At 52.3% G+C, this 27658-nt stretch overlaps 1 protein-coding gene across 1 annotated transcript in view; it reads left to right on the top strand.

Moving 5' to 3' along the window:
• The first annotated feature begins 4592 nt into the window (after positions 1-4592).
• Positions 4593-27658, top strand: part of ESRRB (estrogen-related receptor beta) — a 104767-nt gene continuing 81701 nt past the window's right edge. The window contains exon 1 of the mRNA XM_004681674.2: positions 4593-4636. The gene's annotated coding sequence lies outside the window, so the exon portion shown is untranslated. The remainder of the gene's footprint in view (positions 4637-27658) is intronic.

Genomic DNA, 27658 nt, shown 5'->3' with positions numbered 1-27658 from the left:
TGGCAGTCTGTTGACCACCACTCAAGAATATAACTCCACACCCCAAATTCGAGCATGTGAGAAAAGAGGGGGCCCACAGAGGTATGTGACCAGGGTTATTTCTTCTGGCCTGCAGTCCACGGAGTCCTGTCCCAGAGATGATCCGGTTAGGCTCACTGAGCAGGCCAGGTCCGCCGTAGGCATCATGGACTGCCAATGGAGGCCCTTCTTGCACTCGCCTCCCCCAGCCTTTACCTGGGGGTGGAACCGAAACAAGCTCGGACTGTGATCCAGACAGTTGCACGGAGCCAACCTCTCCTTCCCGGGCAGGTGGTAAGAAGGGGCTGCACAGCTGGTGTTTCCAGGCACCTCCCCACCTAGGACCGAGGGTCGGGGAACATGGAGGAGGGACAGGAATGGCACGAACCCCAGAGACAGTGCCCCCATTCCCTGAACTTAGTGGTGGATGCCCCCCAAACTCCTGTTGAGTCTTAACTTTTGGTGAAAAAGCCATCAAGTCCTGTGCTCCCCCCAGGCCCACACTCTGTCCCTCAGCTCCTGCCCAGCTGTCCAGAGAGAATAGCCTCCTCTCTCTCGTCTTGGGATTTAGAGCAACACCGCCCCTGGAGGGGAATCAAGGCCCCAGAGGTACTGCTGGCTGCTGCCTTTAGGGTGCAGAAATGGCCTGGAAGTATGTGTGTGGGGGGGAGGTTGTGAGAGGGTAGGGGCTGGTTGCTGCAGCAAGAGAGGAGACCCGCAGGCCAGGAGCAGGCTCCATCAAGGTGGAGACAGACAGTCCCCAACCTGTGGCAGCAGGTGATGCGCTGGGTGAGCAGCACAGAACGTGCCAGCTGCAGGCGCATGGCCCCCCAATCTCAGGACCCAGTACAGCCCCGCTGGGAGAGAATCTGGCTAGTGGGGACCTGTGTTTTGCCAACTACCGCACACTTGGGGCTTGGGGGCCTTGGGACACAGGCTTGGGGAGCAGAGTGGGCTGGGGGGTGTTGCTCTGCTTTTCTGCTGCCTGGGGTGTTACTTGTGGCTGGACAACAGGTCATGGATCACCCTCAGTGCTTCTTTCCCGCTATCCCCCAGGAAAACATTTGGGGAAGGGAGTGGACACAGAAATCCGTGTGTTCCCCCACCCCCATCCACCAGGTGATGTGGGGGGGGGATGAGGTAGGGAGGAGTGTGTTATGATGACACTGCTCTTGTTGGTTTCATATTCTTGAGGAGAGAGGAGAAATGAAGAGACGTATGCACCATCATTCAGGAACTGAGCCAGCAGAAGTCCGAGACCACAGAGGCATGCTTTGCCAGTGAGTCTCTGTGACCTTGGGTAGGTCACTTCACCACAGAGGCAAATTTACACACTTCCTTCCTTGTAAAAATCTCGTGATGGTTCCTGAGCGTTCCCTGAGCACCTCTTAGCTGTACGACTCTGTGAATGGAATAAATACCTGTTTAAAGGGTTTGACATGAGAACAAGGGGAGCCATGGCTCCTTTGCACCCAATGCTTTTCGTCCTCTTCCCTTTGGCTAACTCGCCCCGGGGTGCCAGGAGTAACCAGGAGCTGGCTTTTTGCTAGGGGTAGATTACATATAGCACCGGTTCTAGGCCTGTAGTGAAAGTACGAAATGATAATCGATTGAATGATTTTCAATAGTGAAGGAACCCAAGAGAGCCCGCACCCCACTCTACCCCCCTCCCCACTCCCCACGTGAGCCACCTTTGTTTTCTGGAGGACAGATGACTCTGGCATGGATCCACATAATAGTTGGGACCTGCCCCAGAATCCTCTGTGCTCTCCCCCACTGCGGCTTCTCCAGCTGGAAAAGGCTTTCTCTGGCTTTGGGAGGGTCCCATCCGCCTCTGTGAGCTGGCTGAGAACAGAAAGGGAGAAAGGCTGGCGCACGACCAGAGTGTGACTTGGTCAAGTCTGCCTGGAGAACCATCTGCCAGGCTAGATTAGGTCCTCAGGGCACCCTTCTAGAGGGTCTACAGACTCACTCTTGCAGGGACGCCAGGACCCCAGGGTGGCTTGGGAGGAAGCCGGACTGGCCTTGTGGAAGAGGACAGTCTGAGGGGGGCCCTATTCCCAGCTGGACGGCCATCGGCTAGTGCCCCAGAGCGAGGCCCTCAGTGACCTTCATTCCTGCATTAGTCTAGATGTTTAACCGATGAGACCTCTTCTTTTTCTTCACTTGTTCCCAGTGACTTTGGATCTATTCCTTTGGTCAGTGAAGTTTTCTTTCTTTCCCTGCTACACCAAACGTGCTCTGTCTCCAGTTTAAAATGGCCCACCCACCCAACATGCGGACCCAAGTGAGCCCAAAAGCCTGTTACGGTCTACTTCTCTTCTAGGACAGCCAGCCTGTCCCTCAGCTGGCTTTGGTGCCCTGACCCAAACGGCTGTGGTTTAATGATTCAGTCAACAAAATCTTTATCAAGCAACTGCTGTGCCCCAGGCACTGTTAAGCATGGGGGTTCTCCAGAGAACAGAAACAGACAGGGTCCCTACCCTCACGGAGGGTACAGTCCAGAGGGGTGGGGAGGGATTATTTATACCCATATATATATATAACTGTAAACTGATGCATGACCTGAAGCAAAGTGAGCAGGTGGTGGGAGGTTTGGGTGCAGTCTGAAGGTGGGGTGTTCTAGACAGCAGATGCCAAGACTGAGGAGGGAGGCAGAGAGGGCCACGCAGAGCCTGTCATCAGGGGCCTCCCTTGTGGGCCACCGGGGAAGCTGGGGCCTCTTTCCTAAGGGCGACAAGGAGGGATGTGTGTTTACCAATTGCCCCTTGCTGCTGTGTGCTTACAGAACGGATCTCAGGGACAGAAGAATGTGGGAGACCAGTCACTGAGAAGTGGGCAAGGGGGTCGTGTTGACGCCAGGCTGGAGGAAGTGTCTTCACACCCTTCATTCCATCTCTAATGCAACTGAGTACCTATATGATTAAAAAAAAAAAAAATCCTGCTGACAGACATCTTCATCTGTCTCTCTGTGAGATGCTGCCAGAGCCCCACACCCGAGAATCCCACGCGTTCCTCCACTCCTGCATATGAAAAATCGAGGTCTGATTCCCAGTCTGCGGGAGCCTCCATTTATCCAAGTCAAGTATCGTCTGTGGCCCTGCTGCGCACTCCCAGCTCCTCCCCAGCGCTGACCCTCCAGGGCTTCTCCCACCATCCCATCCCGCTTTTATCCCCAAGTGCTTGAGCAGGGCCTGCAGTTACCCTCTATTTAGACTTTATTTTGATGATAAAATGATGTCACCCCCACCCTGCTCATTGTCTTCTGCAGAGTATAGGAGATGAAGGTGGTGGTCTCTCCTAGGGCCTTTTCCCCCCTTGAAATAATTCTGTACCTCCCACTCTCCACACTCATTTGAATCATCAAATTGCTTATTATCCTGGTAGCTGGCGCATCTCAAAAGATGAAAAGCCCCAGAAGAAGGATGGGGCTTGACAAATAGCTTGTTTTGGTAGAGGCAGCCCGTAATATTCAGGTTCATGGAGGGAGCAGCAGACAGGGATGCAGGTGTGTTGTAGCGGGACTCAGGTGCGTATGCTGAAGCCTCTACTTGTGTGCCTTGAAGTGGAGGTGACAGGGAAGTTGGTGGTTTGAATCACAATTGTATTTCCCTAAGCAGACAGGATTTATCCGCTGTGTCCACACCCTGGGTGCATTTCTGAGAGTTGCCAAAGTGGAGGGCAACACCGTGGACCCCCGGAGAGAGCAGCTCACAGATGCACCTAGGCTCATGCAAAGCCCAGGTGAGGAGAAGAGGGAAGGGAATCTCTCTTCTGCCTGGCGGCTGGGTTTCTCGCCCTGGCCTTACCCTTTGCACTCTGGGGGACCCAACCTGGGTTTGAGCCAGTAACTAAGACAGGAGGGGGAGGGGTTCTTGTCCTTGGTGTGAGGGCCGGGAGAGGCCACTCGTTTTACATGTGCCAAGCAAACCCTTCCAAAAGGCTGAGGGGTGGGTTTGCTGGGCCTGGCAGTGAAGACAGGGTGGTGGCAGGCTGCATGTCAGTAACAAATCTTTCAGACCACCCCTCCCCCCACCCTCCTAGTCCCACCCGCTAGTGGGACCTTTTTTTTTCTTCTTTAATGGCAAGAGGGCAGGCCCTGCGGCTCCACAGCCCAGGCCCCCTTTGCTCCTCAGGAGGTGGGGACCTCGCGCGCCAGCGCCCGATTCCATTGAAGTCTCCGGGCTCCCCCCTCCCCCCGCCCCAGCCCGGTCCTGTCACTTTAAGTCCAGCCCCTGAGAGATAGCCAATCGGAGCCAAACCATACATCAGTCTCCCAGCCTTAAAGCTACAGTAGGGTTAGTGGGCTCAAGCCTCGGGTGCCCGCGCCTCCTCCGCGGCTGCCCTTCCCCACCGCCGGCTCCGAGTGTGCACGAGTGGGAGCGCTCGGCTGTGCGCGCACGGCTCTGCCTCCCTCTCGCCCCGTCGCGGCGCTTGCTCCCACTCTGCCTTCTGCCGCTCACTGTGCCCCTGCCCGGACTCGCACCCCGCGGGTGCCCTTCACTCGCTCTTCCGCGTGATTTCCCCGCCGCCTTTCTCTACCAACTGGGAATGCTAAAACGGGACTGATGGACGTGTCAGAACTCTGCATCCCGGACCCCCTCGGCTACCACAACCAGTAGGTGCTCCGCTTCTTGACGTGTCTGTCTGTCCTTCCGCCTGTCCCAATGTCTTGTATTTGGGGTGTCGCATTTCTTCTAGGCATGTTTGAAGTGGCAGGGACCTGGGGGACACTTGGGGGACTTCTGAGGAGGAAAGCCGCACACTTCCTGCGTTTCCTTCTCGGGTGTAAACCGGACTCTAACTTCTCTCGCACCCCAACTTCCCCCGTACCCCCTTTCATAAGCCCTCACTTTTAAGTAAGAGCAACGCTTTCTCATTCACTCTTTCTTTCGGATCTTCCTCCACGGCGAGAAAAAAAAAATTGAGTTTCAGCGGAATGGGAGGAGCAAGCCCGGAACAGGTGCGGGAATGTGGCAGGGATGCCCTGTCCCGTTCGAGAACGACCCCCCCTTTGAACGGGGGGGGGCCCTTTGACTTTAACATTTATTTCCATGCTGGGGACTAAAAATGTTCCCAGCACTGGGGCGAAATCGGACGTACCGCAGCGGTTTGGTAACCGCTGGCAGCCAGGGCTGCGCTCGCCGGGCGATCTCAGTGGGGCGCCCCGAGGGAGCGCAAGCGGCGCGGTCTACCCAAGGCGCTCTAGGGGTGCGGGCCGAGGGGCTCTCACGCAATGCGTCCAGCACGCCCATCGAAGAGAGACCGCGTCTCTCCGGGAGTGGACGCAGCGGGCCTGGCGCTGTGGCGGAGGCAAAGTTGGTTCTCGGCTTTTGTGGACGCTGCCCCAGCTGAACCGGCGCTAGCTATTTCCGAGCGGGGGGTCGGCTTTGCACTCGCCACGCGATAACCCGAGGTTGTCAGAGCCGCGTGGGTTTGGACCGCGGCGGGGAGTGCCAGATCTAACTCCCAGGAACCGCGAATTCTGGGCTCCGGTACCGCGCAGAGCGCGCAGAGCGGAAAAGTGGCGAATTCAGCCTCCCACCTACCCAAAGGCGGGAAGCAGCCCAGGGCACCCTTCCAGGCTCTCCTACGTCCTGCTCCCGCCACCTGAGGTTTCCCTGACAGTGCCCTCCGCGGTCGCGTCGCCGCTCCACCTGACCAGGTACCTGGCTGGGCTTCCCCTCGGGCGCTCTGCGTCCCGCTGCGCACCGGGAGATTCCAGGTTTCTGGTGTGGGCGCGCAGAGTGGCCCCTCGAACGGCTTAAAAAAATGATGATGATGAAAATAATAAGCGTGATGAAGACGCTAGGTTCTCGGGAACTTGCTTAACTTTGTGCTTTTCTTTCTTTCTTTTCTTTTCTTTCTTTTTTCTTTTTCTTTTTTTTTTTTTTTTTGAGGCAAACTAAACTAACACGTCTAGCCTCTACACTCACTTTCCTACACTCACGTTGTTGTACCTCTGGCCACTGCTCCCAGAGAACCCCCACGTCCACAAACACCCTGGATAATGTGGGGTTCCAGCAAGAGTGCTTAAACCCTTCCTCACAGGAAGGGTTGCACAGATGACCTCAGCCAGAGGGGCAACTTCATAGCAGAGTCTCCCGCTAATGGTCTGACTGAGCGCGCCACCGCCATGACCTTTGGGTCCCGTTTTAGGGTTTCTCTGGGCAAAGGATCCTTTAGCCCCGGCCAGAATTGAGACAATGTTCGAAAAAGACAATTGAGTTGGATGATAAGGGAAATCCTTAGTTATAATGAATTCAGCTTGAAAAGTGGCTTTTCGTTCTCTTTAAAGGTTATGGGGACCTCAGCTTGTGTGGGAGTGGGTAGTACTTTGAGCTGTTGGTCCTGAAGCACAGTGGGAGGCCACCTAGAGAAACCTCCGGCTGGGCTGGGTAATTGAGGCTGTGAATAAGGTTTGACCCTGGTGGGACATTTCCTCACATAAAATTACCAGTATGACAAATATTGGATATTTAAATTATTTAGATTCCCTCTCTCCAGAGGTGACTTCTTTACGTGGACTTGAAACATATCTCTGTGTATTTGTCCCTGGCTGAAGTCATAGACAATAAATGTGAAATTTGTATGGGTGAAGTACGTTCTTTCATGATGTCCACCAGGAAAGCAGAGGGAGATGGAGGATTCTGCAGCTGGGCAATTCGTGGAGTGGAGTTTGGGGAGACCTGAGTTTGGGGAGAAAGATGGGTAAATAGGGTGTATCGGGAAGTGGCATAGGAAACCAGCCGAGGCCCTGGGTATCTGGGAAGGGTTTGATGTGGAAATCACTTATGAGGGCAACCTGACAGGGTTTGATTCCCTACCTTTCCTGGTTTCTTTGCAAATTATTAGCTTCTCGCTCTTTGGGGCACAGGAAAAAGCAGAATCACACCTGCTATTTCCACGGAGGACACGAGTGTCCCGGGAGATGCCATTTCTCCAAGGCCAGCGTGTGCGGGCAGCAGCCTCAGCACTGATGAGCTCCCTCAATACAGATGATACTGCCCCCCACCTGGTGCAGGTTTGCAGCTGCTGTGGTGCAGGGGTGCAGAATTCCAAGGACAAGCCTGTGGCCCTTGGTGTGTGTGCGTGTGGTGGGTTTGGAGGTGTATGTCTTGCTGATTTCAACCCCAGGGCTTTGTGACAAGCCATTGGCAGGAGAGTAACAAAACAGAGAACAGGGTTCTTTGGTTTGTGAGAGGAACGTTAGCGTGGATGTTTTTCAGGGAAACTGTGCACAAGGGGTTCCCGTGCTTCTGCCCATATGGCTGCATTGACATTCCTGGACTTAAAGGCTGTACAGACCATACTTGCGGGAGACAGAACTCTCCAGACCTGCTTCTCACCTGCTAACATACGGAGAGCATTTTTAGCGCTTTAGAGTTATTCTCACTTTCTCAGGTGAGAAAGAGTCTCACACACGGACACGCACACAGATACATCTGTACCTTCATACCTCTCTCTCTGCGTTTTCATTTTCCTGTAGCCACCCTGTAGGTGACTCCATTACCATTTCTAATCAATATTTTATGTACATATGTAATCAGCCAGGGTGGGAGTGGAGCGCTGGCTTGCGTGTGTGTATAAATGTGCCCGTGATGGGACCAGCTGGAGACCTTCCACACCAAACCTAGGGAGCAGGGGGCTGTCCCCCCCCACTTTCCAGTAACCACTTTGCTGTTGTTAAAGAAACAAAGAACAAACTGTCCTGAAGGTAAAATATGTGGGTTCACACGTAGGAAAAATGCCACATGGTAATTCAGAATCAGTGACCCAGAGAAAAACAAAGGGGGAAATTAATTTTTAATGGTACATTTAAAAATAAATCAGTGAGGACATCAGTCTTGCTTTTCCAAGGGAGGGGCTCTGGGAGATACAGCTTTCTGTACGTGCTGCTCCTTTGGAGGTGTGGGCCGATGGCTGTGTAAGGGGACGGGCGATGGAGGCTGGACTTGTACAGCCCCCAGGCCAAAAACTAGGAGGAGACATTAGGTCAGTGGGGAGGCCCTAGCCCTGGGCAGGCCCTTTCCAGCTCAGTGAGATCCTGGTAACTGGAAATTTCCTCTCGGAGCTTATTATTTCCCCACCACCTCTCATTTTAGAAACAATTGTCTGCTTTACTAATAATCAGGACATATGAAAAAGTGTTTCTTAAACATATTTTTTAAATGAAGAAACATCCTGAGCCACCAAACAGGAACCTTTTTATTCTACTGACTTGGAGAAATCAATAAATATTCCATTTAGGCTGGGAGAGGAGGGACAGCGGGGACTTTCGGGGAAAGCGCTTCAGGGAAGTGGCTGTGAGAGAGATTTCGTGTCACAATTCTGCCTTCTCAGAATGTCCCCACCCTTGCTGGGGTCGTTGGAACTTTGCATGTTTGATTCCTGGTCCCTGGACATCTGGCCCTTTGGTTTTGAAAGATAATCTGAACTCATTGAAAAAGTTTGTCTCTCTCCTCAGTCCCCTGCAAAAGCCTACTTTCTTTGGAGGGCTTGGAATTCATTAGAGCTGTGCAAATCTAGCCGGTTAAAGGCAGGGGGTGTTTGTGAGAGAGAGGAGCTGAGGATGTGTGTGAGAGAGGGAGGCTGAGCATTGGGTGCTGGGGGTGAGTGGGAGGGATGGACAGTGGAGTTGGGTGTGTAGATAATCAGGATTCACAAGGAGAGGGAATTCATAAGACAGCCGAAGGGTTAGATAGGGACAGGGTGTCCCCGACGCTGTTCTGCAGTGTCCCCTCTTTAAAACTTCCTTCCCACATGACTGCAATTCTTGTGGTTCTCATGGCAGAAAAAGGAATAGCAGGTATTTAAACCATGATCCACTATTTCAAGGTTAAGACCAATTCACGCCCGAACCCTACCTGGATCCCTTCCCACACCTACCTGTAATCTTAATGCTCTGTCCCTCCTGGAAGGGAAGCCCTTGTAGTGCAGGCCAGCTTGACCAGAATCAGCCCGGACTCAGGACAGCTCTGCTGGGAGCGTCTGTCTGAGAGCCTGGTGACTGTTGCTTGAACCTTCCACGGGGGGCCCAGCTCTGCTTGAGTGCTCGGTCTCTTATGCCCACTGTTGTCGCTGTAGTTTCTAGAGGATACGCGGGCCCAGGAGAGGCTGTGAATGGGGGGTCCGTAGACCACAGAGACCATGAAGGGTACAACTTGGGGATGGGCTTGGGCCAGATAAATCGGAGCCCACGTCCTGCCTGTTTGCCCTTGAAGCTGTTCACAGATTTCTGGGAATAAATCAAAGATCATTTTGGCACTATAAGTAAGGGCTGATGACCCCTGACTGGGCTTCCTCTCTGGTGAGTTTCCCCTGCCTCAGCCCGGCAGCTCACACCTCAGGAACCATCATTCACCTGGCTGTTCCCAGAGGAGGGGCCCACAGGCTGCCCTGGCCTCAGGGTCCCCTGGCGTGGCTGGGGTGGGCCTGGGGCGGGATTATATCCCGGTTGCCCCATCGGCTGGTGTGGTCTGGTCCCTGTGCAGGGAGGTTGTGGTATTTATAATTGCAAATGTAATTAGCAGACCAGCTCTGGGGGACTGGGATGCTCAACTTCTCTGCACATCACGGTGACCCCTGTGATGGCTAGCCGGGCAGATTAACCCTCAGCGGGCCAGCCAGCCCCCGCTCTGGGGAGGCCCCTGACCTTTCACTGATAATAGCAGAGATGTCCTGGGTAACCGGTGGCGGGGCAGACCCCTTCCTCAGCGGGATTGTGGGGTAGTGAGTGAGAGAAGTCAGTAGCTGGTGGTGGTGCTGGGAGGGTTCCTTCCCTAGGCTACTGGGCAAGTGACCCTGGCTTCTTGTGACAGAGTGACCCTACAAGGCAGGTTGCTCTGGGCATTTTCTCCCTCTCTTTCCCAGACACTGGAAGGATGGGAGGGTGCATGCTAGCCTATGCTCGGGGGCCTGGTGGGAGAAAACAAGGTACTTCGGGGGATACCTCAGGACTCCAGCAAGGTCCCTGAGGCCCAGCGGGCAGTGGAAAGCGGGACCTGCTGGCCCAGGCTCTGTGAGTGAGCAGCAGGGCCACCAGCTTGGGGACGGAGGTCCTCTCAGATGTGTGGGGAGGCCGCCATAGTTAAGTGTGGCTCAGTTTGTTCCTGAAAGCAGACACCCCCCAACCCCCAACTAACCACCCAACAAAAGACAAACCAGGCATGGAAATGTGGGGTTACAGAGGCTTTTTTGCATCTCTGGCCCCTTCGGAAAATGCACTTGAATCTGCCTCTGGACTCCCTCTCTGTTCTGATCAGGATTACAATAGAAAGGATCTTAACAGCACTGTTGTTTATAAGCATGGCTTAAGGGAGTATCAAGCCCTTTCTTGTTGCTGTTGAAGCTCTTAATGGAGAGGCTATCTCTGAACCCCAAACATCAAACCCTGCATGCAACCCCAATCCCTAAGAGAGATTTCACCGAGGAAGGTCTGTGTGTTCCACCTGTGTGGAAACGTGTCCCTGTGGGTATTCCCCTCTAGGGTGGGGGTGCCGGGGCAGGGTCTCTCCTGTTTAAATACAGCCCTCCACTACCTACTGTACCCTCCCCTGGCTGAGGTCAGGCTATGCCTACATCCAAGGGGGGCTGCTGAACCTGGGGTTTTTCCATGGCGTGGAAGCGTCACAGAGGGCCCTGCGCCTAGCTATCCCTGCGGCCGGAGGAGCGCAGTCTTTCTTAAGAGGCTCTCTCCAGCTTTCTGGCCTGGGTAGTGCCTGGCAGACTCCGGAAAGGCAGGGAAGGGAGCCTGCCGTCTCTGGGATAACAGATGGCCACACTCAAAGGCACAGCAGCTCTGTTCCAGGCTTCCGACTTCCCCTCTCCCTGGATCTAGCCATCGACAGACAGGCTGTAGCTTAGAGGGTCAAATGGTTTCTGCAGTCATATGGGTTAATCTGCCCATGGGGCTTTTAGAGTGGAATTGGACAAGAGGGGAGAAAAAAAAATCTATCTGCTACATATCTTACATTCAGAGTTGTGTGAGCTGCAGTTAAACTCAAAACAAAGTTTTTCCTGGGGGCTAGAGACATAATTTTTTTCATCTTCATTTGACTGTGCTTTCTCATCTATATACATATTAGTCCCAAAGAACCATCTCCCTCCCACCTCCCCCCCCCACCCCCAGACTTTGAAATATTCTGTTCAATATTGCCATTCAGTGTCCCTGGGTTGAGCCTTTTCTTGGAATGGTTTTCTGAATAATGTTATTTTATTTCTCAATGTCATTTCATCCAGAGGTCAAAAGGCAGTTAAACAAACTCTGACAAGGTTTTGTTTTTAATCTTCGGGTTTCGAATGTGATCAATTTTCATTTAAACCTGTATCAGGGTCCTCTCCTGCCAATCCCACCAGCGCTCAGCCTCATGCCTGAACGCCAGGGTTTACCGAGACGCTGCACTGAGACGGCTTGTGTGTGAAGTGCCCAATTAGGGTCAAGCTTTCTAGAGAACTGAGTTTCAAAACCTCAGGTGCTGAGTGTTATTTTAACTTGACTGCTTTCTTTCTTTCTTTCTTTTTTTTAATGTGCTGGCATTAACTTGAATTCATAAATTAGTTTCTTGTTTTATTCTTCTTGACATTCATTTTAAAATTTGAATTCTAATTACTTGGATGTATGATTTTGGTATCCTTACCTGGTGTGTAATTTTAGGGGATACCTGGAAAAGAGGTTTTGGACATCACTGGCCTCGCCACGTCTTGTTCTGAGGGCAGAGAGCAGGAGCCACAGTGGAAGAGGCTGATGAGATTTTGCTTGATTTTACAATGCAACATTTTCCTTGGTCACTACTTATTGAATGTCCTCCACTTTCATTCAACTTACTCTGGTTTACTTTTGTCCTTTCATCCTTCTGAAATTGTAGATGTTGTAGGGGAGGGCAGGGACACTCGTGGGTCTGTGTGTGCATGTACCCACGAGGGACACTCGTGGGTCTGTGTGTGCATGTATGAGTGTATGGATGTGTTCAAGTCATGTCCAGGGGCTGAGCGTGATTACTCTGGTGAAGTCCCAAGGCAGAGTGCCTGTTCCTGGCCAGTTTTCTGGTTCGGCCATCAATACGTTGATCCGCTGTCAATGGCCCGTTCATTTTTTTGGTGGAAATGAGAAAGGTGAAAACCTCCTGTGAATACAGTTTCCAGGTTGGCTGTGTCGGGTGCCTGAGGAAAGAGGTAAGAAGGGCTGGAGGTGTGGTGAGGCTCCCAGGAAGCCCTAAACTTTATTCAAAGCCAATTTTCAATTCTCTCATCTTACCTGCTACTGCCCTGAGCTCTAGTTTGGGTCTTGGTGATGCTGAGGAAGTGAGCTGGTCTATGCTTTTGTTTCTACCTTCCTAATCGATCGGCACAAAGCCTTTCCCTTTGATGGTGAAATATCCCTTCGGCTCGCACGCAGAGAGCAGTATTTATCCTTTTCCGGTTAGCTTTACTCTTTGTCACTTGTCTCTTGGGTGTGTTCACAGTGTCTACCTAAGCAGTCAAGCTAACAAGCTTTGGCAGAAAAAACACTGCTTTTACAGAAATATTAGCAATAATGCGATGGATGCAGCAATGATGACAATGGTAATAACAGCTTGCAGCCTTTTCTTCCCTCCAAACTGCAAAGCAATTCTCTGCCCTATTCTCTTATAGTAACTGGACAAAGGTTGCCGTGTCTTGCCTGTGAACGGAAATGTCTTCCTGGGGACATGAGCATGCAAAGGCTTCAGGTTGCATGCCTATATTCATTCAGGAGCTAAAGCTGCCTGCTCTTGGAATATGAACGGACGGGTGGAGGAGAATACCGAGTTAGCGCACAGTCCCCTTATAAACACTGGGTGTGTTGCCTTTGAACTAGAGAGGGAGAAATGATTTTTGTTCAGGACGCTGTGTCAGGTCGGACCCTGCTGCCACCAGCTTCTTGTGACACCAGCCCAGGCCATATTCGACCTCTCAGTGTTCCTCCTCCCCTCCCCCCCAACCCCTCTCATTCCTTGGTTTCTCTGGTCAAGGTCTCTGAGAGGTTTACAGACCAAAGGCACACAGAGGAGAGGGGGTTATGACTTGGCACATATGAATGGCTGGGAAAGAACTGTACCAAGAGAGCGGCAAAGTCACCTTCTACCCCGATCGTCTTCTTGGCCATTCAGCTTCTCCCAGGCCATTGTCCCTGTGCTTGGTGCCTCCGCCTGCCCTCTGCAGCCAGAGATTAGCAGAGGGCACAAGGGGGCTGACCCTTCTGGATTCCCCTAACCCCTGCCATGACTCCCAGCCCCTGTGTTCATTGCTTTTGAAATTGGCACTGCCTTTGCTATTTCCGCTCTCTCTTTCTCTCTCTCTTTTCCGAATGGACCTTGGAAATAGGCGGTTCATACACCAGCCTAATAAAATAGGAAGCATAAGCAGGAATATACCAGGGTCCTATGGCCATCTGCTTTTTTATTTCTATTTTAATATTCTTACTCATGTTTTTACTAGCTTTTTCCTAAAAAAAAAAAAAAAGTCGAAAGCTTTGGTTTGTTAATTGATTATTAACTGATTTAACAAACAAAACATCCTACCCCTTAGGAACCTCAGCCAGGCCATGTGGTTGAGCTACTCAGGTCAAGATCTGCTTTTCCCTTCAATCCGCAAGAAACGTGATAGCTTCAATTCCCTTGCTGGGTTCTGAGTAAAAAATTAATTCATGAATAATAAAAACCAATCAGTCTTGTTGAGTTTAAGAAGGATTAGGAGAAAGGGTGTTTTTTCTCACTGAGAACATTTGGAATCTGCGTGTCATTGTCACTGGCTGTTTGAGATGGCTTGAGTGGGGTCTTTATTCACAACAAATGAGCTGTTTGTGATCCGGGTGTCGCGTCTTCCTCAGTAGTAAGGCAAATTTACTGATGCCTAGATCAGGTCTCCCACCCTCTGCCCTCCTTCAATCACATACCCCAGGCCAGCTATAATTCATTGAAATTAAGACAGTTTGCTGTATACATGGCATATAACCAAATAGCAACAGACCTGGCATTGCATTATGAATAAGTCAGGTTGTTGATGAAATGTAGTACTTCTTGGCTTCCCTCCGGATTTCTTTCCTTAGGATGTAATTGACCAGAAATACACATGCCTTTCAAGAACTACAGAAATCAGATTTGCAAAACTATTAGTTCCCACTAATAGTATCTATCTCCCAGGAAGTTTAAATAGGTAACTCACAGACACATAGTAGGTATACATTGAATGTTCCATATGATTGCTTTTTAGATGTTATCTTTTGGAGGCTATTTTTCATCCCTTTGACATAACCTCACAAGGAAAGCCTTCCTCAGCAGTGAGTTTGAGGTGCTTGAACTGATTACTCTGTCTAATGTGATCATTGTGGCTTGGGTTTCCCTATGTCACACAAGGGGATTAGAACTGGAATTACAGTTTGGGGAGGGCATGACAAATAGGAGATTTCCTCTGAATGAATCCCTGTATGCTCCTAGGTAGAGTTGTGCAACAAACACAGGACAGCTAGTCCCTTGGATCTCAGATAAACAATTTTTTAGCATAGGAGTATTATACAGTATTTGCTAAATCTGACATCCCTGCCCATGGTGTTTTTCTTATTGGTCTGATCCAGAAACACATCTCCCTCGTTTTTTCACAAAAACCAAAAGAGCAATCGTGTGTTTTATCTTTTCAAGTTGTTCTTTAAATGACTCTTCTTGACTTTTTGCCAATATTAACTTGTTAAGTTGACCATGTCCTTAGAATTTAATACATTGGAATGATTTCCAGATCTAGTGATAATGCTGCAATGAGGTCAATACTCTGCTGAGTCTCCTAACAGTACCCACAGCTACTGAAGTTCCCCTTAGGGAAGAACAGAGGTACACTGACTCGTTTGGGGAACCCGAGGAGCTGAACTGCTAGCAGCAGAAACCCTGGAACTGGGAGCCATTCTTGCTGCCCCTGGAGCAAGGTCTCCCCTTGTGTTCCCACAGCAGACAGGACGCTGCCCCTTTCGAGAATGTCTCCAAGGCGGCTGAGAGGTAAACCACTCACTTTAGTGTTAGCAGGACAAGGGGTTGAAGCTGAAACGGAACTAGCCAAGAGCGCCGATGAACTGGGGCTCACTGACAATGGGCCAGCGAACCCCAGCCTCTTGGCACTCGCCCACCCGAGCGGCATAGTCGCACAACCATTGTTTTAAGGCACCCGCCATGGCTCAGAGTATTAAAGAGCTCTAGAGCCCCCTACAGGCCCTCGCTGACACTGCACCTCCTGGGTGCCGGTCCCAGGACAGAGCCTACCTGTGTGGAACCGGGGAGCTACGCAGCAGGGGAGCCTGCAGAGACTCGAGCTCCGAGCTCCTCCCAGGGAGCACAGACTCAGGCTTCAGAAAGCAGCTGTGCGTTTGGTACCGCCTCTCGGAGCACACGCGGAGCTCCTTAGCACAGTTGCTGCCCTCTAGAGCAGCGTGCAACTCCTCCCAACACACCCCTGCACATGCTCACAAATACATGCTCACTGCCTCCGTGGCTTGTCCAACGTCTAGCTCAGTCTGAGCAAGGCCCTCCAGCTGCTCCGTCAGCAGCTGCAAACTCTGTGGATTGTAAAAACAATGGTGATAACTGACATTTAGTGAGCATTTAGTGTGCGCCAAGCTTTGTCCTAAGAACACTTCATATATTAGCTCATTGCTTGCTCACAGCAACCCTGAAACATAGGTCCCCATTTCACAGCAAAGAAGCAGAGATACAGAGACATTCCACCACTTACCTGAGGCCCCACAGCCAGGATCCTCGAGGCCCCGATGGTCTGATCGCCTTGAGTCTGCCCTCACCATACTTGGATCTGTATCTCAGCTTCTCAGTCTGTGTTTCCTCCCACCTCAGGCCCTCCTCTCATTCCCTTTTAACGGACTTACCCCGACTCCTAAATGTCAGTCTCAGCGTCCCACTCCTGGGCCTCACTTGCCTTCCCAGGGCTTCCTCGCACCAGCAGTGCAAAATCTGGCTGGCAGCATCGTGCTCCAGGCCGGCACTCGTAGGTCTTCCTGTCTCTACCTCCCTTGACATGACCCAGGCAAGGTGCAGAGCTAGCACCTTGGGCTGGACAACTTTTATCTAACATACACCCCAGATCTGTTCTTCCCTATTGCTCCTTACTCTCCTCACTCCTCCTACAGGGAAAACTTTTATTTATTCTTTAAAACCCCGCTCACGTAACCCCATTAGGGTGAAGCCATCCTGACCCTCTCTGGAAGGAGGTAATCTCTCCTTGCAGCCACAAGCTAGCCTGTGCCCCTGCCTGGCATGTAGTCAGTTAGATCGGGACATGTACTGGTAGAGGGTGAGTCCATGTCTGAGTTCCCGGTGCCTACAGCAGCACCTGGCACAGAGTAGGTGCTTAATAAAGGTTCATGGAGCTACTCCAGGGGACTGGGAGTGTATTGAGGGGAACTTCAGGGTGCAAAACAGGGAGGGAGGCAGAAAGCCCTTGGGGACGCAGCAAGGGGCTGTATCTGCGGGTCTGTTGCATTGTAGGCCCATGGGAGCAGGACTAGCTGGCCTGCTGGGTCTCCGTACCTTCCAGGGACAGTGATCGGAGGGGAAGCTCCAGCTCCAGCTTGACTTGAGCCTCACTCTTGGTGTCCACTGTGTGCTGGACCCAGCTCAAACTGGCTTGGGAAAGCCAGGAATTTTGTGAGTCACTCGTTACGCACAACCATTATTACAAATGCATATAAATGTACATGGCATTAGAAGCAGAGGTAACCGGTACTCATCACTTCCTGATGTTTTGCTACATTTAATTTTACGTTCTTGGAGTAACTTTACCTCTAAGGTGTCTGCATGGCGGGTTTGCAAGAGGGCGTGAGTTATGGCCCTTCTCTTCCCAGTTTGGCATCTGTCAGGCCACGCTGGTAGCTTGATGCCAGCTGGGCTGGGCATGTTCCCACCATGGAAACTGGCAGTGGCTACAGTCGGTCCCCTTCGCCCAGCCAGTTAAGTGCTCACCCCCACAGCTCAGCCTGTTCGCCTCACGTCCGGCCCTGTGACCTGGACAGGTGACTTAGTCTCTCTCTGCCTCAGCAGCCTCATCAGACACGATTCCTTTTGTTGGGTTGCTGTAAAGATTAAAAATGAATAAACATAAAGTCCTTGAAGCAGAGAGTGGAACAAAGTAAGTGCTCAATAAATTTGGCTCTTTCGGTCTTCTTGACTGTTCCAAGTGTGCCAGTACCGAGATTCTGCCCAAACAGATGACCTTCCAGAGAGCAGAATGTGAGTTTTATGCCCAGAATGTAATGTGATTGCCTTTCCCTGCTGGGCCTGTGCTCCTGGGGTTTGCTGGAGTAGCTCAGAGCTGAAAACAGAAATCACTACTTTTCCCAGAGGAGAGGCCCTGGCAGTGAGGATGGTGCCCCAGGCCTAGTGTGGGGACCCTGGCAGCCACCTCCATGACTGTACAGGTGAGGGTGGCACAGGGAGAGGAGAGGAGCAGAGCAGATGCTAAGCCCAGTCCAGCTCAGGGTGCGGGAGGCGCTGAAGGTGGTGGCAGTGGGTCCCTAAGACCACGTGCAAAGGCAGCTGCTTTCCCTGAAAATGCTAGGGAACACGTCCCAGAGTCCCTCTGGCTTCAGAATCTGGGGAGTTGGGATTGTACCGGTCACACTGCAGATGCTGCGGGCGGCCCAGGAAAGTGGGAAGTTGAGAGGATCCGGCCTGCAGCTCCAGGAGAGCAGAGCCCTGGAGAGGGCTAGAGTGAGGTGGAGCTCCCTAGACTCCTTGGCCCCACTCCACGTTGCCCTCACGGAAGATCTTTGCATAAGCAGCTACAGGCTCAGACCTTTGATGTCAGGGGGCCCAGCTCAGTGTCTCCTCTGCACACCACTCCCAGACCAGCCCTGTGCTTTCAGTGCTAAGCGAACTGCTAGCCCAGAGACACCAGGGTATGGCCGTAGCTGCACATCTTTCTCGGCCAGAAGGTGCATCTGAGGTCTCATTTCCTTCTTGAATCTTTGGTCTGTAGAGAAAAACCTTTGCAAATGGCCTTGCCAAAGGGGACGGCCTTGATAATGAAACCCTCCCGGTCAGCTCTTCCTGAGAGTTGTCCCTGAGCTCCTCAAGAGCCAACCTGGGTCTGATTCATTTGTGAATATGCAGCAGAGGGCCGGGTATGGAGGAGCTGTCAGTAAAAGGGAGGTGTCATCTTGGACACATTTGGAGAACATTTGTACTTTGGGCTGAGTAGCTGCTGTCACTAGTACAGTTGTACAGGTTGTTCACTGATCCAGAGTGCCCGAGTGAGAGGGTAGGGAACGTCTGAGCCTAATTCACGGTGAGGCCCATGAGGCAGGGAAGGGAGAAGGTGAGTTCACAAGGGGTTCTCAACCTTGTTGTGGGTTGAGGAGACAAGAGGCCCTGACTCATGCACTGGGCCTGGCCCCTTGACTAACATACACTCCTACTATCTACCACTCCGTTTCTGTCTGCCCAGCACATTTTCTGCAGCCTCATAGTTTTCAGAAGACTCTGTGTCTTAGCAGGAATAGAGCAAGAGGGGATACCCAGGCCCTGTCTTGCTGGTGCTGCTAAATCAGGATGCCCAAGAGGGTAGAGACCTGCTGGGACTCCTTGGTACCAGGTGTTGTGGGTGCGGCCAAGCCAGGGCCTGGTGGAAAGAGAGTGTCCCATCGTCCTGGGGAGCTACTTACCAGGGCCTCTGAGAGTAGGTTTTAGGGGACTGGAGCTGAGCACCTCAGGAGATGCTGGAGGGGAAGGGAAGTACTATGTTAGCTTTTATGGGGTGTTCGAAGGCATCCTCTCTTTAGCTTTACAGTAACACCAAAGTAGGGGATCCTGACCTGAGGCCTAAGAGGTTAAGTGACTTGTCCAAAGTGGCACCACGGATCCACTCAAAGAGTGGTTCTTAATCCAAGTCTCTGGAAATAGCACCGAACTGCAGGCGCCTGGAGAGTGCCTGTGGCTTCAGGCCTCTCCTTTGTCCCACTACATGAATGGGAGACCCAAATTGAAGGTCTCAGCTGACCCTGGGCTGGGGGAGGCAGAACACAGCCCCAGGAGGGCAGGTAGCTCATCAGTCTGCCCCGTGGTCTCCTTCCTGGGATGGCTGTGCCATCTGGAAGTGGTAGGTGGGCTGCTGGGCTGAGAAGGGGCCTCCCCCTTGCAGAGAGGAGCAGGGGTGAGTGAGGTACAAGCTCCAGGTCAGGTCTGGCCTTTGCAGAGAGGAGCCGCTTGAGGGCAGGCAGGAGGTTGAGCTGGAACTTGGGCCTGTGTGGCCTGGGCCGGTAGTGCCTCTGTGCAAGGTTCTGGGCCTCTGACCTTGGGGCACAGTGAAGGCCTCCTGTGGTCAGGGTGCTGCTGTGGCCTCCCGATTCCATGCCTGCTCAATAGAACAGTCCCAGGAAGAGACCCTGCATGCTTGACTTGGGACCCCAGTACTGAACCTACCACTCTCCCAGACACCCCTCATCAAAACGTTCTTATTAACCCACACAGTATCCCCAACATGGCTCTAGTAGACACCCCCATGTGTAGCAGTGGTTGTTAGCCATGTTCACCCCCTGCAACCAAGTTTTTACTCTGAGCCAGGTGCTGGCTTGCCTGCGATAATTATAATAAAAATAGTTACACATGGCCTGACCATGGATCTATTTTTGGCTCGCAAATGTTTTTATCTAAAATGTTTTACATTTCAGGACATGTAGACACTGCATAAAACACCTTTACTGCAAAGAAGGTTACCTGGGATCAGTACAGTCCCAGAAAACAGGGACCCCTGGCAGCCAGCCAGCCAGCCGTCAGGGAGAGAAGAGGCAGGGCCAGGAGCCTAAGTCGAGGGTGTGGGCCCGGTGGGCAGCTGTGTGTGAGGAGTCTGTGCCCACATGCACAGTCCCAACAGGGGGTGTGCCAGGAGCGGGTGCCCACATAAGACAGGTGCCACATAGGGCAGGGCCTGCAGGTGCCCAGGTGACTTAGTCTAGTGCTCCTGAGTCACCTCAGATTGCGCTTTCCGTTGTCACCTCAGCTCCTGGCCACGCAGGTAGGGCCAGACTGGCAGACGTAGCCACAGCAGGCTACACCAGTTTCTGACTCAGCAGCAATTCTCTTTTCTTCCATCGTACTTTCTTCTAGTCTGTCCTCTGTCTCCGTCACCCTAGGCCTGTTCACTGTAGTTTTCTCTTCCTGCTGCTATGACAACAGTAATAAAGACTCACTCCTGGGAGCCCTGTGGCTGCTGTGCGGGACTTCCTCATCTCAGAGGGAGAAGAGGAGCAACGTAAGAAGCTCCTCAGAACACTCACTTTGCAGGTAGAAACTGAGGCCCCAAGAAGGCAGCACCCAGTCTTCTGGCCTGCACCTCCTTGACCTCACCTCACTCGCCTTTGCCCTCAGCTGCTTTAAGAGCCAGCATGGGCTGGTCCTGACGACTTGGCGGGGAGCCCCGGGAATGAGAGGTACAGATCACTGACCCCACCTGCCACTGTCCACTGTCACAGGACGCACCTGCCTCAGCCAGACTAGAACCAGCACCGGGCCGGGCAGGCTGACACCAACAGGCTGACATGAACAATTCTGGTTTTAAAAAATCAAAGAACTTCCATTCTCCTAAATCACATACAGTGTTGTAAACCAATATCCCCTCGATAAAGTAAATTAAAAAATACAAAATCATAGAACTGAGGGCATATCCATAGATGGAGACCGGTAGGAGATGAGCTGGTTGTCCTGGGTAAGGCGGCCTCCTCCTCCTTCTGCTGTCCATCTGCTGCGGCCCTTTCACGCACATCTTTCAGGGCCAGCTGAAGGCTGTTCGCTGTTTTTGGTGACCAAAGTGGAGACATGGTAAGGAGCTCATTTCTCAGGGGCTGAGAGGAGGAGAAGATGGGAGATAAAGAGGCCCAGAAGTGAGGGCTGTGTGCTCTGGCTCTCACCGATGTCCTCCTGGCTCAGTCACGGTTGGCATGGAAATAAGAATGCAAAACCCTGCTGCCAGCCTGCGGTGCCTCCAGCATCCGGTACTGCAGCCCACGTCCAAGGTCAGCACGTAGCGGGCCATCCCTTATCTGAGGTCACTGTCAGCGAATGTGTGCGAACACAGCTGAGCCAGGAGGCTGCAGCAGGGCTCCCAGGAGGAAGGAGAGGGCCCTCTCCCCACCCAACCCCCGTGCTGTGCTGGAGAAGGTGGGACCTTGGATGTCAGACGGGGCTGAATCCACCTGGCAACTCTGACCTCCCACCTGGCTGTGTAGCTTTGGGTGAGCTCCCTAACCTTTCTGTGCCGTGCTGGCCTCAAGTGCTTTGGGAAGTTTTAATAAAGTAATGCTCACACAGGGTACTGTCAGGCCTCACAAAGTCCCACGTCCCCCAAGCATTCTCTATAAAACATGGCTGTGGCTGTTGAAAGGAACAATGCGGGTTCGTTTTCAAGTATCCCGAAGTATGAGTTTGTTAGGTTTTTCCAATTAATGAGGAATAAAGGCGCCAAGATTATGACATGGGAAACCAAAGAATGTTTTACATTAAAAGGAAGCTCTTATGGGCCCTGCTGGGCTAGAACAGAAATACAGGCAATATAGATTAAGTAGAAAATTGCAAGTGGCTGAACAGAATATATTGTGGCATCACATGTATGGTTTTTTAAAGTTCCAAATGCTGGGCATAGGCTGGAAACTTCTGGAAGGAGAGGCAGAAGCTGTCGTTTGAATTACCTCTGGGAAATCTGCTTGAGAATTCTGGAATTGGGGAAGATCTTTTACTTTTGACTTTCCCCTTTTGATGGTGTGTAAGTATGTATTCTGTCATGAGAACAATTTGAATTTGAAAAAGAATTGAAGGGCGGCAAAGCAAGCCAGCAAACTAACACACCCTCCCATGAAAAACAGAAAGTAAAGGATCCTTTGGCATAGCTGGAAGGTGGGGTCCTTAACGGCTTCCAGAAATGGTATTCTGTCCCTGGCCACCGGCTCCCCCTCACCTCCTGTCTTGCATTTCCCAGCCAGCCAGCAGGCCTCTCCTGGCCCTGACTCCGAGGGACCACGGCAGGGGAGTTAGCCCGCCAGCTGGGCACAGTGGATGGGCAGCGGGTTCTGCCCAGGTCAACAGGGGCTGGCCTCTTGGTTCTTTCTACACTTCACGCCTCGCAGAGCCAGGCCGACCGACGGAGTTACTGGGGGATTGTGATTGGCCGAGCGGGGAGCTGCCCCCCTACCTAGGAAGCCATTAATCTTGTGTCTCCTGGCTGCTCACCCCCCCCAACCCCAGCCGCCCTGGCATGGACCGACTCGGGAAAGGACACGAGAGGGGCCCTGGGCTTCTCTCCATGGTAGCCCGTGACCCTGGAAAATGCCATCTGGCTTTTCTGTGTCTTCTGACACCAATTCCCTAGGTCGGACACATCAAAGAGAACTGCGTCTGGTGACAATTCTCATTGTTATTCCTTTTGGCAGGGCCCTTGGATTCAAGGTCACAGGTAGACAGGCGACTCCAGAGGCTGCCTGTGGTGACTGGGGCGCTCCTCTCCTATGGAGGCCTCCGGAAGGGCCTCGCAGAGGGTGACCCAGGACAGCCTAGAGGGCAAGACCCTGACCATTGCACCTGGCAGGCCAGTCTCGGGGGCCAGGCCCCACACGAATTATTTCCTTTTCTGTATCTGACTCTGCCCGCACAAGTTCGCCAAATGGCAGATTCCCTGTTCGGGCCATCAGCAGATGTGTAGAGTTCGACCTTGGTCCTAGGGCTCCTGGCTTTCGTCACAGATCTGTGTTTTCTTAAATAAAGCTGAGGTTGCTGGCTTTGGAGTAATTCTAAAATAGAATTACTTGGGGGGAAATAATTTGGGGCATAGGAGAGGGCCTCGGAACAACCTGGATGTTTGGGCTCTGAAATGGGCTGCTTCCTGAGCAGAGCCGCCCACCGCCGGGGAGGTAAGTGGAAAGTGGGGCTGTGTGGAAAGTCAGAGAGGAAGCGACATCAGACAGGAATTGAGCACTTTGTCCCTTTCGAATAATTTCCATCATTTCACAGCAGTGGGGAGCAGAATGGCCTTTTTCATTCTGATCTTTCCAGTGTGGGCCAGAATCAGCTTGCACTTGGTAGATTGGGTCAATACCCGACTAGCTAACACCTGTCCAGATGTTGCTATGTGCCAGGCACAGCACCGCATTCTTTACCCATTTTATGCCTTTGACTCTTGGTCCTGCGGAGGAAGCACAGAGAAATTTCACTTTACAAGTGAGAAGACAGGGACACAGAGACTTTGAGGGGCAGCCCCAAAGTCACAGTGCTAGTGAAAGGCAAGCTGGGATTCGAACCCGAAGTCACTTGCATGTACACTTCGGGGCATACCTGCGGACGACAGGTGTTCCCCTCTATTCTCCCCTCTCTTTCTTGGAAACTGGCCCTTCCTTTTGACAGTTTCCCCTCTGGGGGTTAAAGGCAGTCTGGAAACTGAATGGTCTGCCCTTGGCTGCATCCCGCCTGGCAGGTCCAGTGGGCGGGAGGGCATGGCTTTGGGGGACCCTCAGAATCACCACCTGAGGCAGGTGGGGGGCCTCCCTCTGGAAAAGGGAGTCTGTGGTGATGGGCGTCTTATCAGAATCAATCTTTCTAAGTCCTGATCATTGTTCAGATGTTGAAACCGAGGCCCAGAGAGGCTGCGTAATTTGCCCAAGGTTGTCAGCTTGCAGACCAGACCGTGGTGTCAGACTCAGGGCAGGGTCTGCCTGCCTCCTGGGCTTGTTCTCACCTCTGCTGCCCCGTGTTCTACAATTCAGCACTGTTGTCGTGTTGCAAGGATGCAGGGAGGACAGAAAGGGAGCGGTGAAGGGGGTGGGGGGGGTAAGCATCATTTGTGTCCTTGTTTCCAGATGGAGCCCTTGAGGCCCCGGAGCACCTTGCTGACATCAGGACTGAGGGGGCCATGGACAGCAGGCCCCTCCGCAACCTGGCTTCCTTCGGCCTTTGTTGCCATGGGTCCAAGAGGGGGGAGACTGGCTATCTGGGATTAGGGTAGGGTTTAGGTTAGGGGTAGGGTTAGAAGTAGGGGTGAGGCTTAGGGTTAGGATTAGGGGTAGGGGTAGTGTTGGGGGTAGGGTTAGGGGTAGGGGTAGGAGTAGGGGTGAGGTTAGGGTTCAGGTTAGGGCCTTTGCAAAGGGAGGAGGCTGTCTGGTTTGTTGGCTGGCTGCTTTGTTACTTTAAATCAGTGCACACATCTTTATTTAAACAGATGAACATTTCGGCCAGTCTGACTGGAAGCTCACGCTGGCGGAGTCCAAGTCCTAACGTGGCCCCTTTGGTAGAGCTGTGATCTAAGTCGCTTAGCCTCTGAGCCTCCATTTTCTCATGTGCAGGAGGGAGGTGACAGCTCGCCAGCTCCTGGGTTCGGTACAGGTGAGGGCAGGGTGACCCCAGGGGCACATACTCTGGCAGCTCCTCTGTCACCTGGTCCTTGTTCGGGTGTCTCAATCTGCCTCATCTTCTTTGAATAAGCTCACTGCTGGCCTATCTTCTTCCTTTGGGGTGGATTTAATTTTTAATGCAGCCAAGGTCATTTGGAGGCACATGCAGAGAATTAGCTGGGTGACAAAGCTGAGCAAAGCAATTTTGATTACAAAGAAAAGCGAGGATGTGACTCTGTTTCTCAGATAACCTGGCTCTGAAGGGGGGTCCCCCAATGGTGTTCCAAAAATGGTCCGACCATAGACAGCATCACTGGGAACTGGATAGAGAGGCCCAAGTGACCACATTGCAGGGGACAGCACTCGCGGGTGTATAAATATCCACTGGTCATGATGGGCCTCCTGAATTCACGCTCCCCCCCTGCTGCTCCTAAACAGCTGTGCACGTAGGTGTCGGGGGAGTCAGACAGTGGAGGCGGCTGCAGTCAGGCAGGCGACAGTCAGCCTCAGGACTTGCCCCGCACGGAACAGGTAGATAAAGGCCGGGCCTTGTCCTACAAGCCAAGCATGGGTTCTGCCAGTTACCCAGCAGTACCCATGCTGCTGTGGCTGGGAGGCCCAAACAAGCTGGAATGTTCGAGAGTCCAGCGGGAGGCCAGTGGGAAGAAGAAGCACAGCCCTCCTGGTCCCAGCCTGGCACATCCTTTGCTCTTGAGAATTAGCCTGGCAGGAGGAGCCCTGAACGTGGGCACTTAACTTTAGTTCCCTGTTCTTGTGGTGCCACGCCCTGGAAAACTTCTGGAGAAGCTGTGCCAGGAAAATAGGGATTGAGCAGCTTCGAACAAGACAACAGCAAGCCTGGAATATAATTTGGGGAGACAGAGTACAAGGGCAGAGATGTCTGAGGTGTGTGGAGGATGTTCAAGGCCAAGCAAAAGATTGTTCAAATAAGAGCAAAAGGAACCTAAGAGGAGTATCTTGAGTCCCTCAAAAGCTCTCATCTCGAGTGGAAGCTCGTCCTTCGTTCTGAGATGAGAGCCTCCCTCACTGGGGTGTTAAGAGGGTTTTCCCATTATGAAATGAGGGCTAGATGAGGTACTTTTTTTCTTTCATGTTCTCACTTGACAGAATAGTTCAACCTCATATTGCTCCCCAGATTCAGTGGCAGTGGGGTTCATCTCTTGAGATAGAAAGACAAGGGATCCCTGACGCAGAACCCAGAACCCAGCGGCCAGGTGTCCTCAAGCTGGGTCACAGGCTGTGCAGAGAAGCTGGACAGAAAGTGAGGACGCAGGAGCCGTGTTCCCACCTGCTGTCCTTCCTGGAGGCGGAGCTGTGAGTTGGGGGTCTGCCGGTCCCCCCCGAGCTTGCCTCTTCCCCCAAGCACGGAGGTGGAAGACAGTCTTCCTGCTTTTCTGTCTTGGCATCCTCACCCTCCTCTGGGCTTGGCCTCCTGCAGGGAGCCCCCAGCTATGAGTGTGAGGAGAAAGCTCCTACCCCTGCTTCGTGGTGATTGCAGTTCAGATCCAGGCCTTTGCTGAGTCCCAGATGTTCACGGAAGAATCAAGAAAAAAAAGGCCTCCGTTTGGGTCAAAGAAGGGAACAAAAACAGACACTGTGAAACAGACTGGGAACTGTCGCTCATGAAAGAACATGCCTTCTTAACCCCCATTTCCATCTTCTCAGCCTGACAGACTTCAGGTTAAAGATACCACGGTGAACAGGCCCTGGTGACATACAATACTTCAGCACCCCGGTGCTCGGGCTGGGGGTGGCTTTATTTTCTGGAAGTGATTCTACAGATTCCGACCCCCAGCTACAATATTTCCTGAAGGCTTCATGGAACTCAAGTACTTCGAGGTCCTCTTTGGGGGAAGGAAGTTTCTGTGGTTGTATTAGTTAGGGTTCTCTAGAGCAACAGAACAAGAACACATACGTGTGTGCACACATCCCACAAGTACACATACTCACATACATACACCCCAATAGATAAATGTCTATAAATTCTCTTGCTTTCGTATCTATACTGTGGCTGTATTTATAGACAGAGGTATGAGTGCAGAGAGAGGTTTGTTACAGGGACTGGCTCAAGTACTTGTGGATGCTAACTAGCCCCGAGATCTGTGGGTGAGTGAGCAAGTCCACAGGCCTGAGAGTGCCCATGGGGCCCTTCCTCTCCAGCTTCCAGCAAGTTCAAGACCCAGAAAGAGCCCAGGTTTCAGTTTGATGCAAAATCAAAGCCAAGCCTAGCCATCACTGTGGTCACCTGAGGTTGGGGCAGTACAGCCTGCCCTGTCGTCAGCCTCCCAGTGCAAGCTGGGGTAGAAAAGGTTCTGAGAAGTCCTGCAGGAAAGAAATCTCTGGGACTCGTTCACCCCAGTGTTTACTTATGGAACCACTGTGTGTTTTTTGCCTGGAGGGGCAATGACCTGTTAGATTGCCATGGAAAGGGGCCGTGTGGACCGTGCATTGTAGAACACTGCCTGGAGCTGCAGGTCAACCTCGCTGCCCCTCAGAACTCCCTCTGCCTTGACCACCATCTCTGCAGGCACTCAACTCTGGCTTCTGCCCTCTACTGTTCGCTCTGCTGTGCCCGCTCTGAAAAGGTGGCCTGGCCAGGCTGGACCTGTTGTGCCAGTTGGAGCCTCCTAGCAGTATCACAGTCAAACTGCATTCCAAAGTCAAAGGACTCAACACTGAACTTGCTGAGAGCACTTGAGGGGCTGTATTAGCAGGTGCTTAGCGTTCGCTCAGGGCTAAGCTCTCTCTGTGCTTGTTCTCACTTAGTCTTCCCAGCCATCCTTTGAATAAGGAAATGGAATCTTATTTCACAGAAGAAATAGGCACAGAGAGTTTCTATGACTTTCTAGCAAGTGGGAACGCAGAATTGTACCCAGGGCTCTGTTCCAGAATCACGTCCTTACCATCGCATCCTGCTTCCTGCTGTGTCCTTTAAGAGAAAGGAAGTGGGGGTCCCACCAGGCACGTGGCTTGAAACCAGACAGCTTATCTGAGAGTCTTAATGGACAAGAGGCTGTTTGATAGCGAAGAAGAAGTAGAGAGTGTGTGGAGTGGGAGGACACATGATGCCTGTTAGGGAAGAGCCTTTGTGTGTTCCGAAAATGTGCTCATGTTGCAGAGGAAAAGGCAGAAGAGCACAACTCGGGATGTGCTGGGCAGTCGGCCTCCTGGGCCATTTCTGCCCCCTGGGCCATCTCTGCCTCCTGGGCCATCTCTGCCTCCTGGGCCATCTCTGCC

The sequence above is a fragment of the Condylura cristata genome, unplaced genomic scaffold (assembly GCF_000260355.1).
Source record: "Condylura cristata isolate star-nosed mole 26May11 unplaced genomic scaffold, ConCri1.0 scaffold00013, whole genome shotgun sequence".
NCBI lineage: Eukaryota > Metazoa > Chordata > Mammalia > Eulipotyphla > Talpidae > Condylura > Condylura cristata.
Note: the sequence above shows the minus strand (reverse complement) of the source record. Positions and strands in the feature narration are given on the sequence as shown.